General features: G+C 39.5%; 1 protein-coding gene across 1 annotated transcript in view; it reads left to right on the top strand.

Moving 5' to 3' along the window:
* Positions 1-740: 740 nt before the first annotated feature.
* Positions 741-16967, top strand: part of kcnj6 (potassium inwardly rectifying channel subfamily J member 6) — a 65591-nt gene continuing 49364 nt past the window's right edge. The window contains exon 1 of the mRNA XM_010870859.3: positions 741-970. The gene's annotated coding sequence lies outside the window, so the exon portion shown is untranslated. The remainder of the gene's footprint in view (positions 971-16967) is intronic.

Here is a 16967-nt window from a genome sequence, read left to right as displayed (position 1 = left end):
TAAAGCTTCCTATACATTATGTAGGCCTCCATGGCTTTGGTCTCTGCAAAGGACATCTGGTACTGTAGACAAAGCTTCTCAGGGACACGGCACGGGGCAGAAGGTCTATGGCACAGTCCCAGGTGAGATGAGGAGGGAGACAGGTGGCATGTGATTTGGAAAAGGACTTGTGTATATTATTTTACTCAGCCGGAATGTTGGCCTTCAAGAGAACTGCTGGGCAAAACACCGACAATGACACAGAGGAAATGTTGATTGTGGGTAATATTGAATGAATGACCATGATATTCTCTGACAGTATATTTTATAACTAATAAAATAGCTTTTCTGGGAATATGTATGCATGATTTCAGCAGCACTTGTATCACTTATCTCCAACATGCAGTGAGAGGAGGGAGAGAGAGATATTAAAGAAAAATAACGATTTTCTGTAGCCTTTGCATAACCAGTACGTGGTACTGTTTTCAGTAGTATTGACATACTAGCTATGACTTTTCTTACCGCCTTGCCTGCTACACCAACGTACGTTGAAATTATCTGTAGTATTTGAATGACTTACTGATTAAGGTCCCCGTGTCCGATTCTGTACTTGTTTTACCTGCCTGGTGGGATGCCAGGGGATTTCAATATCCAATATCCATACATAACAACCTAAATATCAGCAATTTGAAGTCCTTCCCCCCACCCTCTCTTTCTATCTCTCTCTCTCTCCCTTCTCTCTTTTCACACACACAGCCTACTCTTTCGCTCACTCACACTCGCCCATGCTTTCGCTCTCTCTCTTCCTACTTGGTCGAGCTCAAAAGAAGGGGACATGACAGAATGACAGGAGATGGATTTTCAACGAGATGTGGGGGAAAGGTGAAATTACCAATCGTATTCGTCGCCCCTACGATAAACCAGATCCTTCGCGAAACCAGGCGTAATTGTTGAACACAATGAATGAATAAGAGCGGCGTCTGTTAACGAGGTATGCTATGTTAACTGTCTTTTTCCTTTGGATTTTATACTTGCTTTGTGCTGACTGAGAAATGATGAATAATAAGTGGGGGAGTGTGTGATATGTTAGCCTACGTAACATGGCACTGTCCCTATCCGTTTTTTCTAAGTACACGAATGACAGACTTGTAAAAGGCCATGCTTGGATTTTAAATCGTAACCCAATGTTTCTTTCTGAAAAAGCCACAGTCGGCATGAGAATTTCAAATCTCGACCGATCGTTGATAATACTTGGGCGACGTGAATGAGGAACATAATCTTACCTACAGAGGGTTTCCACGTAGGCTGTTATCCTTGCATTCTCATTTGTCAGACATTAATAGTAATGGATTTATGTCTGAAAAGTAGGATATTCCTAAAGGTAGCCTTTGCTAAACCCATAGGCCTATGTTGCACAGCATATTTATTTTCCTTCATGTCTAATTGTATTACCAATGGCAACCTTATTTACAATTTTAGTTAACTTAAAATAAAAATGGTAAATTGTTAGATATTGCATTTTCCTTTATGTTTCTTCCAAAGACAGAGCGAAACCCTCTTTATATGGTCTAGAATGCAATGTTCTAATGAGGGATGAACAACCATCTGTAGGATAAGTTGTCATTAAGTCGGCGATCACCACCACAGAGCGTCTGTGGTCAAAGCAAATTCTAGGGTTCTCGTTGAAGCACTGTCGCTAATGAAGCGATACCAATTCTTTTCGGGATAAAGAGCTCCCTCCATCTCCATGGCGACGTGGAGCTCTCATATTCAAAACCATGGAGTGTGCCTGGGCTCAGGGGTATACGTAACATATTAAACGTAAAACTATCTGTTTCCAATTAGTATGTTATGTGTATTATGTTTGGCAATGCATTAATTTGTGGATGTAAATCATTCATTTCTTTAGAAATTGTATAATATGTTAGAAATAAAAAAGTGCATATAAGCCTGAAAAGACAATTTTAAGATTTCCATTCTGTGAGTGACCTTACTGAGTAAAGTATTTGTCATCTTTTCATTTTATGAACAGTTGTTTTTTATTGGCCAGGGGTCTGGTCGAACTTTAAGTATAATTATAAAAGCACCACCCTCCCCAATGTAGACGCATTTCCACCTGACCATCATCTTCTATTTTTTTGCAGCACCATCCCCCTCTAAATAAAAATTTTGTCACAGTAAAAGAAAAACATAAGCCTACCTTATTAAAACCAAGCCAATGTACTCATAACAGTTAATTTTCTTTCACTGCCCCTTTGAGCTATTCTCTGTTTGGAAAAAAGTGATTGCCCATAATGTTCAAGCTATGGCAATGGTGATTCGTTCTGTGAGCCAATTTGGTGGTTGCACTTCCATTAGTCACTCACATCCTTTCAAGCATTTTGAATTACTTGAAAAAGGGACTAATTACTATTAAAGTTACACTTTAGAGGCTTCAGTATGCAATTACGTTGCTAAAGTGGGCAAACATTTATTATAAAAACAACTATGACATAATCATCATGTCATTAATTCTTCCACTACATTATAAGAACTTGGTAGGTGGAATATGGAATAGACTAAATAAAGAAAACCAGCAAAACTGCTTTTAAACCTCACAAAGAATGCACTGCCCTCCCCTCTGCCCTGACAAAAATCACACAGCCCTCTCCAGAGAAAAAAAACAAAAAAACAACGCCCCCCCCCCCCAAACATATTGAGCAATGATAGATATTATTAATTGTATCATATTCCAACTTAGTAAACATGTTCAGAAACATGCCTGGATATGCTAAGGGCATCAAAAGCCCTGGGCTCAGCAAGTGTTAACCCTTGCATATTTGGAAATGGGCCAACACCTAACTTAGCCCAGAGCTAGCTGGCCTTGCTCAGAAGCAGGGTTAGCACCGACTTTTCAGGGCTAGCCCCAGAAACACAGTGACAAAATAACCAGAGTGAAACAAGGTCAAGAACAAATCCATAGAACATATATTGTCCAATCACAAAACCTACCCTTTCACTTAATTTACATACGCTCTTGACGCGCACTGTTACCAACAGCTCTGTATTTCTGTTTGGATCTTTTCACTTTGCAAACTTTTGTCATTTCATTAAACCTGCTAAATCTTAGCGAAGTAGTTATTGCAACTTTCTTTGGATGTAAGTCAAACAAATATGTTGAAAGAATGAAGGTTTGCTAACGTTTTTCTTTTTCTTTATGTAGTTTTAACAAAGTTGTCAAAGCAAATATGGGCAGGGTGGGCATCCACAGACATGGTTTTCAATAAGCAAGGCTCAAATCAATTGCTGTTATTTTACAATATGTTGAGGTTTCACCGGATAATAAACTGTGAGGTTCAAGCTCAAAATGCTCATTGACAGAGAACAGTGGTACCTCACCATATTCCCCAGGTCTAGTTATGTTCGTTACCACTTTATAATGGCTAAAAAGTAAGCTGAGTCTCCAATATACTATGTAGGATAAGGGCTGTATCCATGCACTCTGTGTTGTCATGCATAATAGCCTGTAACCATGGTGTATTGGCCATATACCACACACTAGTGTTTACTGCTTAAGAATACAGTACATACGTCATATATTAATTTTGCAAAACATGACATAATAATTTGAGCATACTAGATTTACGTTTACTATAGTACGTCTATTTTATGGGACCAGGCTGTGTGCGCGCACTGTTTCCTTTGCTAGGAGCAGGATCTTTTCTGTGGCTGGACAAAGCGAAAGGTATAGCACTTGATCACACGAAAAAAAAATCTACAGGGCATGTTTTATCATTGCAAATGGGAACAATTCTGAGACAAAAATAATCTTCGTAGGAAAAAAGCCTGGTGAGTTAACCGAGTACTGATAAAAGTAAGTTTTTAGGCTATTGCCTCCAGACTCACTAATCTAGAAAGACGCAGCATAAATGAGCTTGGCAAAACATTTCCAATAGCCCACAGTGATTTCCAAACTTACACGGGTGCATTCTTTACATGCTAAAAAGATTAGCATACACGCAACATCGATAGTTATTGACTACATAAATGAGTTAAATGGACTACCATTTCAGAGATTAAATTTACCCAAGCCACACAGGTAGCCCGCAGGTTATCTTTACAAGCATGGTTTAACCCTTAAACAGGCATGGAGGATGATTGTACGCATGGTAGGGCCAATAACATATAGGCTAGGCTAAATTACCCCTTACAGCTTTTCCTATAATAACAAACCTGATTCGGTTCACCAGCTTACGCAAACATATATTTTTTTGGCCTACACAATTCAGACCATATAACATTTTGCTTCAAAACCATATAACAAAGTTTGCTTCACAGGCATATTGTATGACTTTGTTAAAATGCTTCTACTGTATAACACTGGTAACAGTGTGTGTGTGTGTGTGTGTGTGTGTAACACGACAAATATAAAGCACCTTGTATTTGACCATAGACTTCTCACTTAGTTTTGCAATTGCCAAAAGTGCACTTTAACCATAAGTTGTAGAAAAAGTTTCAGGACCTTGGACAACAACACAGGGCACTACAATGAGCCAGTCTGATGTCTATGGAAGCTTCATAAGCTCTTCATACATTCATACATTTCCTTGTCAGACAAAAATAAGTTAAATAATTAAACACCATAAGAATCTCCACTTAAAAGTGCTAGGCCTTGGCTAAAAGCAGGCTGGAATGTAGCATTTTAATGCTGCTTGACTTGGCTAGGCTATTATTAGAATACAATCGTTTGACTTAATAAGCTGTCAGATTGCTTTGCAAGGCATGTTTTTCTAAAACAGTGCCATGGCAAGGCAAAAACATAAATTGACCATCAAGAAAATGTAAGCAAAAGTTTGAAGTGAATGGACAATCATAAGTTTGAAGTGAATGGACAGTCATACGTTTCAAGTGAATGGACAGTCATACGTTTCAAGTGAATGGACAGTCATACGTTTCAAGTGAATGGACAGTCATACGTTTCAAGTGAATGGACAGTCATACGTTTCAAGTGAATGGACAGTCATACGTTTCAAGTGAATGGACAGTCATAAGTTTCAAGTGAATGGACAGTCATACGTTTCAAGTGAATGGACAGTCATAAGTTTCAAGTGAATGGACAGTCATACGTTTCAAGTGAATGGACAGTCATACGTTTCAAGTGAATGGACAGTCATAAGTTTCAAGTGAATGGACAGTCATACGTTTCAAGTGAATGGACAGTCATACGTTTCAAGTGAATGGACAGTCATACGTTTCAAGTGAATGGACAGTCATACGTTTCAAGTGAATGGACAGTCATACGTTTCAAGTGAATGGACAGTCATACGTTTCAAGTGAATGGACAGTCATAAGTTTCAAGTGAATGGACAGTCATAAGTTTCAAGTGAATGGACAGTCATAAGTTTCAAGTGAATGGACAAGTGTCCAAACTTGACTGGTACTGTATATCTCCCGTAATGTTGATGAATTATACACAGTTCGTCAACATTACAGGAGACACCTACAGCACGATGACACCTCATCCCATAGCTGGTCCTATAATAAAGACCTATTGTTATCCAATTTATTACTTTTTACTATTACTACTTTATTGTAGTTTTTATGTAAATATGATTAGATTGTAACACAGATGCTTTGGCAATAGCCTATTTACTCAATGTTTATTGTGACCAAAAAGCAATTTGAATTTGACATCAGTGCATATGCCAATGTAAGCAGTTGATGAATTGAGCTGAGCGTTTCCATGGAGACCATCGCAGCACAAGTTCATAATATTCCCCAGTGAAAGCAGCAGATTTTCCTCCCTATGCAAAAACTGCTCCAACACAGTGAGACGTTCCAATATCAAAACTGCTAGGCTTACAAAAGTTGATTGATGATGATGCACATGTAGACTAAGGCTTTTAAAATCTCAGGGTGCCCCAAAGCAAACATACTGTAGCTGTGAATGCAACAGCCACACGAGACAGAGATCTTTGCAGTAGCCATAATTAGTCTCTCGTCGTGTCTCTTCCTCGAGTTGGAACATGGCTTTACGCTATTTTGTTAGGGAACTGTAACTGAGACCAGAGATAATAAATGGTGTCATATTCTGAGTTCTGTTACATGGAAAAGAAAGGCTGCAATTTTCTTGGTTATGTCCTCATGTTAGACTGCAGTAGCCACAGCAGCAATTTTCTCACGTGAACAATTTGGTTCCTGACAACCTTTCATAGCATGGCCATGAAATGGATCGGTAGCCTGTAGCCTGCAGAATAGCTGTGACGTCATGCTCAGTGCGTTGCTTTGCTCACGTGTTAATGAGAACTTATGTTCTGTGAGTGTGGTGTTAATAGTCCGTGGTGTTGGCGCCAGTGTGCAGTGCTAAGTTAGGCATGGATACGGGCGTGAGGCCTGGCCCTGACAGGCTGCTTGCTTCGGTCCACCGTGTCGGCTCTGAGTGCCGTCACTGAGACTACATTTCATTACTGGTTTCCGACATGCTCTCATAGAGAACCAACTTAATATTTGATGATGCCACCACTCACATCCAGGGGCTCTGACCCACTGAGTGCTTCAGAGAATGAGGAGAAAAGTTGTAGATTGGGCAACCCTGTTCCAGGAATAGCCCTCTGTAATGTAAGAAGGACCTACATAGAATGTAAGATCAGAGTTTTTGGAAGGCCTTTATTGTTCCTTGGTGATAAAGGTAGGTATCTACCAAAGTGTCTACTTGTTTCTTGTTAGGCTGATTGCCACGATGTAAGCTGTCAGATTTTGTAGGATGTAGGGTAGTTGCAATGTTTGTAAAGACTTGAATCACAGCATATGCTGCAGCTTGTGCTCCATTATACATTTTCACGTTTGTGTGCTCAGGCCATTTTTTTCCCATCCATAGGCAAGCTTAAGGGATTGAAAGAAAGTGAGTGAATCGAAGAGTCTCTCTGGGATTGTGATTTTTTTTAAGCCTTGGTAGCCTGTATGACAGACTGGGTTTTCACTTGACATTTTGAATTTCTTTCTACTGACTCAAGCTTTTTTTAGCAAAGGTAGGCAGGGCTCTCTGAACTATTTTGTTTACAGATGTGGTTATCTATCCCTTGATAGATGAGAGAAAGGGAGTACAGGACACACAGGATTTGCCTGTTATACATAGAGGTAGAATCAGCTCTTTACCATTTAATCAGATGGCCACAGATGCTAAAACAAACATGAAAAGTTCACATGCTGTTATTTGTTCATCTCTATTTTTCTCTCTCTCTCTCTCTCTCTCACACACACACACACACACACACACACACAAACACACAAGAAAGCAAATAGCTTTTTGTGTTAAACAGACATGTTGTTTTAACTTATTGTCTGCCATAAGGTTTAAGGGCCAAATCTCAAGCAGTCACATGGTTAATGGAGCAAAGTCATTACTTAAGTTATTGGTATCATGGGGATGAAAGAAAAATAATTCTCTACCGCTGAGGTGTTAAATAGTGTTTTGTCTTCATGTCAGTGACAAGACTTTAATTGAAGAGTGGCTGGACTCTCAAGCAGTTAATGTCATCCCTGCTATAGCATAACAGTAGGTCTATTTAACTGTTACCTGCAGTGTGTGGACTGATTTCCTGTGGCTGTTTTATATGAGGGTCTTAAGGGAAATGTCAAACAGGATTCAGCTTGTTCTCAAGGGCCCTTGAGGGTGGAACCTCTCTTGTCAAAACGTAATTAGTTTGAAATGACCAGATGATTGATTCCAACCTTTTTGAGGCTGGTGATGTGGTGTTTTTGCTGAAAGGGCACAATTCATTAATTGGATATATTCAAGCTTAAAATAAAGCGATTATATAAAGACGTAAAATGTTACATTACAGCCAGGTTTTTTGCATATTTCTTCCTGTGTTTATGTCGCTACCCTGTACGTGCGTGCATGTGTGTTTGTGTTTGCAGGTGTACGAGTCCTATGTTTGTTAGGGCATACTATGTGAGCAAGTGTGCATGGACTGTTATAGTCTGTGCTTCATAAAGATGTATCTGAGATAGAAGAGATCTATTGACTCTGACACTGCGTCACAGGGAGCACCATCAGGGCATAGATTTCCTGGGTCAAAGGAAGAGGCTGCCTCATCATAGCCATATGATTGGTCCTGGGGCTCCCCAACTGGAGATGAAATTAACTTTATTTAAAAACTGAGCTTTTTGAAAGGAAAACATTTTATGCAAAAACAGGTTGACTAGGTCAAAGCCCAAGTCAACCTGTGAACGGATGAAAAAAATAGGATTTAAAACTGTCATTAAAGGATTTAAAACTGTCATTCCAGCACTGCATGAGTTGCAGTGGATTTCACATGTAATGCATATTTGGATACTTTTGCACGATGTTGTCTAAGGGGAATTTTGAATATCGAGAAGAGTCGATGTTGAAGATTGTATTATATTTCACTTTGATTTACTGAACGAATGAGGCCATGTTTTTTATATGGTGAGAAAGCAGCAAAACACTCATTTGAATGCACCCATGGCTGCAATCTAGTCTAAAAAATTTGATCAAATTGGCAACACATTGACTAACCAGCAGACCATAAATTATTCTGGGAAAGTTCCCAGAACATTTGTTAGGTGTTGGCAAATGTTCTCATAACAGGGACAATTGTATGTACTGATGATAAGTTTTCACAATCAACATATCCCCAATGCTGCATTTTTAATCAGCACTGTCGGTCGCACTGAGTGCACCATTTTTGATTGTGAAATAAGAACGCAGGTAAAATCTTTAAAACACTTTTGGAGGGTCTGCATTTTGAAAATCTCGGCATTTGTAAGCTATGGGACAGGTCAATTCAAAAACACTTCACTACTTACATTGTTACAATTGTATATGTGTATCAGTGGAACTATGTTAACTTCCTGCTTTGCCCTTGTCTCTAATAATTTTTTTTAAATCTGTGATTCATAATTTTGCTTCAATCTTTCAATTACAAAAATATGACCTGAAGTTTTAAGTGTATCCAGCTGTCCGTCCATCTTCAATTTTCCACTCCTTTGTCAACATACCCTGGTGTATTTGATGAATACGGTCTGACATTGTGGTCATGTCTTCATCCTCTTGATGTAGCCTCTTGATGACCTGCTGAAGAGTTATGCTGCTAGCTTTCAACTGTGTTTCAGTCTCAAAGGTGTTTGCTGTGCAATCCTCCATGACGTGCGAACTCTGAACGATGTGTACAGTGGTCTACGCGCTTTATATACACAAAAGCTCCGCAATCAAATAATTCAAAAAATGACCCTGGCAGTCAACCAACAGTTAATTATTTTTACAACTTAACATCAATCATGGGAACAGACCTTGTTGGATCACACACACATTATAAAACATGAAACACTTTTATGACCTCTGTCCATAAACCATGGGTGAAAGAGCCTGTCACTTTTTAGTACTTTTTTAACCCAACTTCAATTGTGGGATTTACTTCTTAAGAGTAATTTATAGTTTGTATTGGAAATGTGTACATGGTCACCATTTGTGTGTGGAAATCCTAAATTTGGGGGCGGGGGGTTGTGCTTCAAGGGATTTTGGCAGTTCACACACATGATTCATTTTCTAGCTTTCTTTTCAGGTGAAGATCTCATAGTGTGATCGGTCAGCAGGATAATATTATGGCTCTCTCCCCCATTACCCCTGGCTTTATATTCAAATAGAAAGATAACAAATTTGTGAGCACACCACATTCGACTTTGTGAGAAAAATGGTTCAATGTGCCATGCAATCATGGTCTACTGGGGCATTTAGGAACCCCTGAAAGCCATAAAACATCAAAGATTGCAATACAAGATCCAAAAGTTACACAAGATCCAAGAGTTATAAAGCATCTGTTAGAAACACACAACTGTTATCACGTTTTTATTGAAACATCAAATGCTGTTAGCAAGTTGGACACCAGAAGTCCCACCCCTGTTACAATTCGTACACTGGATATTTCCACCAGGGTTACAAATCATGAAAGTGACACTAGCCATCCAAGATAACTACTTGAGTAATTATGTAACTTTAACCTTCATTCTAACCCAAAAAACCTTAACCAATAAACCTAACCCCTACTCAGAAACCTAACTGCCTCAGCCTAAGTCCAAGTGCAACTTTTACCTTTAAGATAACCGTCAAACCGTCAAAGCAATGACATCATCTCCAAATATGAAATTAAATACATACATTCTCAGGTACAAAGATTGTAATGGGGCACAGCAGTGATGCGAGATGTGAGTTTTATTATACACAACTCAAAAGACAAACCGTACAAAAGAAACAAAACGAGAACTCAGATGGTATACTGAAAAAATAGCTTCAGATGTGGCAGCTTTGGGTGTTGGTGTGGGTCGTTCCCAGCAGGCGGTGAGGCTCCGGCGGTCCTTAATAACAGTTTGTAATGAGACAAAAATACACACATGACAGCACAGGGCATTAGTCACTTTTTCCTCTCCTCCCTATGAAGCCACCCGAATCACCCTTGACGAGAGGCAGGTGCGGAGAGGTGGGGCTGGCCCTCTAAGCTGCCTCTCAAAGCTTCCAGTTACCCGCTGTGTTCGTCCCACATGCAAACTCAGGTCCTGAACATCTGCGGCCATCACCCTCACTTGGTGGTGGCAAGACATGCACCGATATGACACAAAAAGCATTTATCTTTGGCAGTGGATCAGAAGAAATCAGAATTATTTCTGCAGAACCACCACATGCATAGCCCCCCAATAAGGGCTGAATGTCAAAGTAAATCTGAAAGTCCTCTCTTCACAAATTCCCAACCAACGCTTCTATGCAGTAAGATTAATTTTATTATATCAGCATTGGTATTTAGCAGATGCTCTTAGTGCTTTATTGCAGTCAAAGGTCATGCAAACAATTTGTATGGCATCTATTGATGGGCATTCTGTGAAATGGACGTTCAAATTGGTTACATCTTATCTGTCCTAATTATTCATCTGACTTTTTCCCGAAGAACACAGATTTGCGCTCTACCCACTATAAACATTTTCTGGATTGCATTAGTACTGACTATGCTGTTGGCTAGCTAGCCAGCTAACATTATCAATGTGGCAAGCTACTCACTGTCAAACCAACATGCCTACTCCCAAACATTGTGAGCTGAATTATGTTTACTAAGCAGCTCGTAAAAGCAATTTTCTTTGGCAAATATCAAAGAATGCATATAAAATTGACACTTTGTTTGTGGAATAATGGCCAATAAAAATACATCAGTGGAAGGCTAATATTGGACAATTATTTTGGCCAACCAGTGAATCAGTGGTGGTCTAACTATTTCCTGTTTATGGAATGTTGCTAGTTTACCAAGGTTTGGGGACATTGTTGTCCACACATTTATGAAGTAAAACCTGTTCACACATACAAACACACACACATACACAAACATTAAATAACTTCCCTTTGCATGGCTTAATGACATCATCCCTTTTCATCTTATCTTTGACTGAAACCAATCAAGTAAGCCCGCCCTAACTTCAATAGCCTGCTAATAACAGGAACTTACAAAATACTTTACATAAGCCCCTCTCATTAGAAAGATCAAGACAGAGACAGGAGACTAACAGCAGATTGACAGTAGCTAACTGAAGACAACAGGTGGCAGGGAAGAAAACAGAGGGTTGTGACTCAGCATTAATTTTAAGCTTAACAGAAAGATTGAGACAGGGACAGAGGTAGGAATGATAGAGCAAGAGAGGGATTATTTTTCAATCTTGGGCTCAGGTGAAAACCTGCTAAACAGTGATTGAGGTGAGGAACACTTAGCTAATTAGCTAGTTTACACATCCGTTGCTGTACTGTGATTATACACTATTCACTCCATTCAACAAGGCAACAGAATAAAGGTCATTCCCCACAGAAGTTGCAGCTCCCCCTTTGGGCTAATCAGCATCGTTTTGTAAATGTTGGATCTCCAAGGCAAAATGCATCAGTCAACCAAGTGTCATGATATAGAGTGTAACTAATGTGCAAACCAAATTGTCCATATAATCAGTTGGCCTCTTCATCTTTATTGTTTGGTACTTTAGTTATCATTCAACTCTGTATGGCAATGTTTATTATTGAAGCTTTTATTGACTGGTTCCTAACAGTTTCCACCCATTTATAAAGCCACATTTCTACTTATTTTAGGCCCCTATGGTCATAATCATGCATTTTGAAATTAAACTGTTTGAAAAACATACACTACAATACAACGCCATTTAAATTCACGTATTTGGTGTATGGCCAATTATTGATTCCATGCAGTTTACTTTAGTCAGTGAGCCACTACCTGGTGATTGGATCTATTGGCTCATTTGCCTGTGTCAAGTTGGACATGTATGACATGATAAGGATCTTCCTCGTTGCATGTCCTCCACGCTTTCTCCATTAATCACTATTTATTTGTTAAGCATGTCATTGCCCAATCCTTCTTGCAGGATTTTCTCTCGGTCTGTAACAAGGTCTATAAGCAGGCTGAAAGAGGTTATATACATTGGCTCAAAAGTATTCACCCCTTGGGACTTTTCCAAAAACATTTGTGTTACAACATGAAATCCAAATGTAGGAGTTTTGCCACTAATCAACACAAAAAAAGCTATGATGTCAAAGTGAAAAAGTTAAATCTGTAAATTGTATTTAATGAATTACAAATATTGAAATAATTGCATAAGTATTAACCCCATTTGCTATGACACACCTAAATTAGCTGTGCTGCAACCAATTGTCTTTAGAAGTCACATAATTAGTTGAATGGAATCTACCTGTGTGTTTCACATGACAAAGTCTACAGTACCTGTGTGCATTTCACATGCTGTTTCACATGATTTCAGATTAAATACACCCAGGGGTTAAACTGGGCCTGGACCCATCTGGGTTGAGCCCCAGCACCTTCAGTTCAAATGAAAGCCAGGTGGAGTTATGTAATCAGATACGCAGCTGTTGATAAAAAAAAACAGAAGCGCAAAAGACAGCAAGCGCAAGAGATATCAAATGTTGTGTTGCAGAACCAGGAGCTGGAAGACCATCAAAAAATACAATCGCATGACTTACTATGAAAACGGCCAACAAGACTACAGGTAATTACGCCTGTGTATAACATTATATCAGTATTTGTGAATTATTTGAAAATGGGATGTAGACTACCACTCCAAATTGCGCTATGGCTCAACAAGAACACTGAAATGTTGCAGAGGTGGCAGATACAGTAGACAGAGACGGCTCTTATAGAATAACTCTACCTGTATCCTAGGCCTAATGACACCCTAGCTACTGAATGTCAGTAGACCTTTCCCCATATTTTTTCCTTTCACATACAGTGGGGCAAAAAAGTATTTAGTCAGCCACCAATTGTGCAAGTTCTCCCACTTAAAAAGATGAGAGAGGCCTGTAATTTTCATCATAGGTACTCTTCAACTTGGAGAGAGAAAATTAGGAAAAAAAATCCAGACCTCAATCCAATTGAAAATATATAGAAAAATATGAAAATTGCTGTTCACAAAAGGTACACATCCAACTTGACATAGCAAAGAGGAATGGGTCATTTTGCAAAGAGGAATGGGCAAAAATTGCTGCATCCAGATTTGCAAAGCTGGTGCCAAAGGGGGTAAATGCTAATGCAATCAATTATTTTCTGCTTAGTATTTATAATTAATTTAGAAATTCTGTGGAATAAGTGGAAAAAAGTCTAATTAAATCAATTTTAATTTGTAAGACAAAGTGTGGAGAAGTCCAATGAGGGTAAATATTTTTGGGACTCAGTGTACCTTCTTGTTAATGCTGGTTTAGTTTTTCGGCAGGGAAGTTGGGGGAGCAGCTGGCTTGTGGTAATTTCCTGACACATTTCAAGATAGATGAGCTGGCATTGCTGGAAAACTACTTCTCTAGCCTGACTTTAAACTTGTGTTTGGTTGACCTAATTCCTGATAGAAGGTTTTTCTTGGCCTGCTCTTTAGCTCTTTGGCAGGGTGGCAAACCCTGTGGGTTTCCTCTTTGTCATGACGGAGGTCCCTAAGCTCACCAGTAAACTAGGCTTTGTTGTTTTTGAGGGATAAAAAGGTTTTTGATGGGTTCAGGTCTCCTGACAAAAATGTGCACTGGCAGCACAGGTGCCACTAAGTCTTTCAGTTGGTGGCACCAGCATACCATTTCATATTTGGGACATTTGTTTTTTGTACAATAATATTGATTCAGTAATTTGATTAGATTAGATTTTTAGACTTGTCCTTGGGAATCTGTCCTTGGGTTGATTTAACTATTATAATCAATTCAATTGTGCTGTACCGTAAACGGCAAGCTTGGAAAACTCCATGGTAGATACTGCATTATGGATACCATGCATAGTTTTGCATGCACTGTCAACTGTGAGGTCTTTTATAGACAGGTGTGTGCCTTTCAAAATCTTATCCAATCAATTGAATTTACAAGGAAAAAAGGGAGGACAAAAAAGGATGTGATGATTTACAGTAGCCTAAACTGTCACAGGGTGGCAGCTCCCATCTCTGTTCATGGTTCCCAGAAGGCTTGTTTTGTTCGCCATCAATTTCTCTGCCAGGGAATGTGATGTGAAAAAGTTGTCCGTTATCACATCTCTGCTTTTGCCCATGAAAGGCTATGTGAGTCTCAAAACCACAGTCTCCGAAAGTCGCTCACTCGCTGGCCTGATTTCATCCTTCCCCAGGTATGGAAAGCCTTTGAGCATGTACTTCGTGTCGATATAACCAAAATTTTGATGAAATGCATTTATCATCTAACCAGAATTGCAAATAATTTACAAGTGAAACAATTAAGAACAATATATAATATAAGTGAGATGTATGAATGTGCAAATTGAAGGTGCAAGGTGGCATGTGCAACTGAAACGCAGTGATAGCAGCAATGAGAAAATACACAATTTCAAAGAATGATTTACAGTAGCCTATTGTGTACATGTTTTATTTACGTTCTTTTTCAGTTGTTACATGTGGACATCTACCTCAGGAACCTCATGAAAATATAAACAAGTAATTTGTCGATTGGAGGAGTTTAAGTATCTAGGGGTCTTGTTCACGAGTGAGGGAAGGATGGAACGGGAGATTGACAGACGGATCGGTGCAGCTTCTGCAGTAATGCGGTCGATGTATCGGTCTGTCGTGGTGAAGAAAGAGCTGAGCCGCAAGGCGAAGCGCTCGATTTACCGGTCAATCTACGTTCCTACTCTCACCTATGGTCATGAGCTTTGGGTCATGACCGAAAGGACAAGATCCCGGATACAGGCGGCCGAAATGAGCTTTCTCCGCAGGGTGGCTGGGCGATCCCTTAGAGATAGGGTGAGAAGCTCGGTCACCCGGGAGGAGCTCAGAGTAGAGCCGCTGCTCCGCCACATCGAGAGGGGTCAGCTGAGGTGGCTTGGGCATCTGTTTCGGATGCCTCCGGAACACCTTCCTGGAAATTCAGAGAGATGATAGGATGTGTATGCGATATTGTTTTTCCTCTCCTAATAGTTTGTTTTATTAGTGATTGCTAAAGAATGTTTTGTATTTTCTTTCATGAATAATTATTTAGATTTACATTTTAGATTTACATTTGATGAATTAGCCTACACAAGAATGCTGAATCTCCCATTGAAAAACAGTGAAGTGTGAAGAGTCCTAAGGCGTGTTCACACTGCACCTTAGCTTATGGCTAAGAGCTTTCTAAGCCCTGGGCTAAGAAAGTGTTCACACTTGCATATTTTGAAGTGGGCTAGCACCACCCTTAGCCTGGGGTTAGCTGGCCCTGCTCCACAGCATGATGCCAAAATAACCAATGTGAAACGTGGTCAAGAATAAAACCATAGAACGTTTATTGTCCAATCACTAAACCTGCCCTTTCACTTAATTTACATACGCTTGTGACGCGTGTAGTTACTAACAGCTGCGTCTGTTTGGGTCCTTTCACTCTGCAAACTTTTGTTGTTTAATTATACCTGCCAAATCTTGGCGAAGTAGTTATTGCAGCTTTCTTTGGACTTAAATCTAGCAAATAAGTCGAAAGACAGAAGGTTATTAAAAGTTTTTCTCTTTCTTTGCGTAGTTTTAACAAAGTTGCCCAAGCAAATACCGACAAGGTGGGCATATTGATGATCCAACGTCAAGTCGTTCATTAAATCGCGGTAGCATAACATTGATAATTTGTTAGTGATGTGGGCTACGGTAACATTATTTGCATACCGGAGAGAACATAACATTTGTAGCTTATCATAAACTGTAAAATGGCATTGTGTTGTATTTGTCAGTTAGCCCAGGGCTTTGGAATACAAGTGTGAATCCTTAGCCTCAGGTTAAACCTTAGTCCAGGGTTAACAAACTCTTGTGTGAATACAGGCTAAGCTAGCCCAGGGCCAGTCTTACCCTGGGGCTAAAATAGCCCAGGGCTTAGAACAATGTAGTGTGAAAAGGCCTCTAGTGTATACCAGTGAATCCCGGCAACATCTGTACGGTTGAAAGGGTTTTCTCAGCTGCGGGCCTGATAGTCAACAGACTACATAAGCCTACCTGTCTTTTGTTGATTCATTTTAAATAATTTATTCCTATTAAGCTTCCTTCCAATAAAATTTTTATCACTGGAATGCATCGGTAGGTTTGTTGATTTAGTGCAGACTGTATTTAATACACTGCCAATTTTGCAGGTTTTCCCACTTACAAAGCATGTAGAGGTCTGTACTTTTTATCATAGGTACACTTCAACTGTGAGAGACGGAATCTAAAACACAAATCCAGAAAATCACATTGTATGATTTTTAAATAATTAATTTGCATTTTATTGCAAATAAGTATTTGATCACCTACCAACCAGTAATAATTTTGGCTCTCACAGACCTGTTAGTTTTTCATGGATTGAAATCCTGCAGCGCACGCAAGGTACCCCTGCTCAAACCAGCGCATGTCCAGGCCCATCTGAAGTTTGCCAATGACCATCTGAATGATCCAGAGGAGGAATGGGAGAAGGTCATGTGGTCTGATGAGACAAAAATAGAGCTTTTTGGTCTAAACTCCACTTGGCG

The sequence above is a fragment of the Esox lucius genome, chromosome 7 (genome assembly GCF_011004845.1).
Source record: "Esox lucius isolate fEsoLuc1 chromosome 7, fEsoLuc1.pri, whole genome shotgun sequence".
NCBI classification, from domain to species: domain Eukaryota; kingdom Metazoa; phylum Chordata; class Actinopteri; order Esociformes; family Esocidae; genus Esox; species Esox lucius.
Note: the sequence above shows the minus strand (reverse complement) of the source record. Positions and strands in the feature narration are given on the sequence as shown.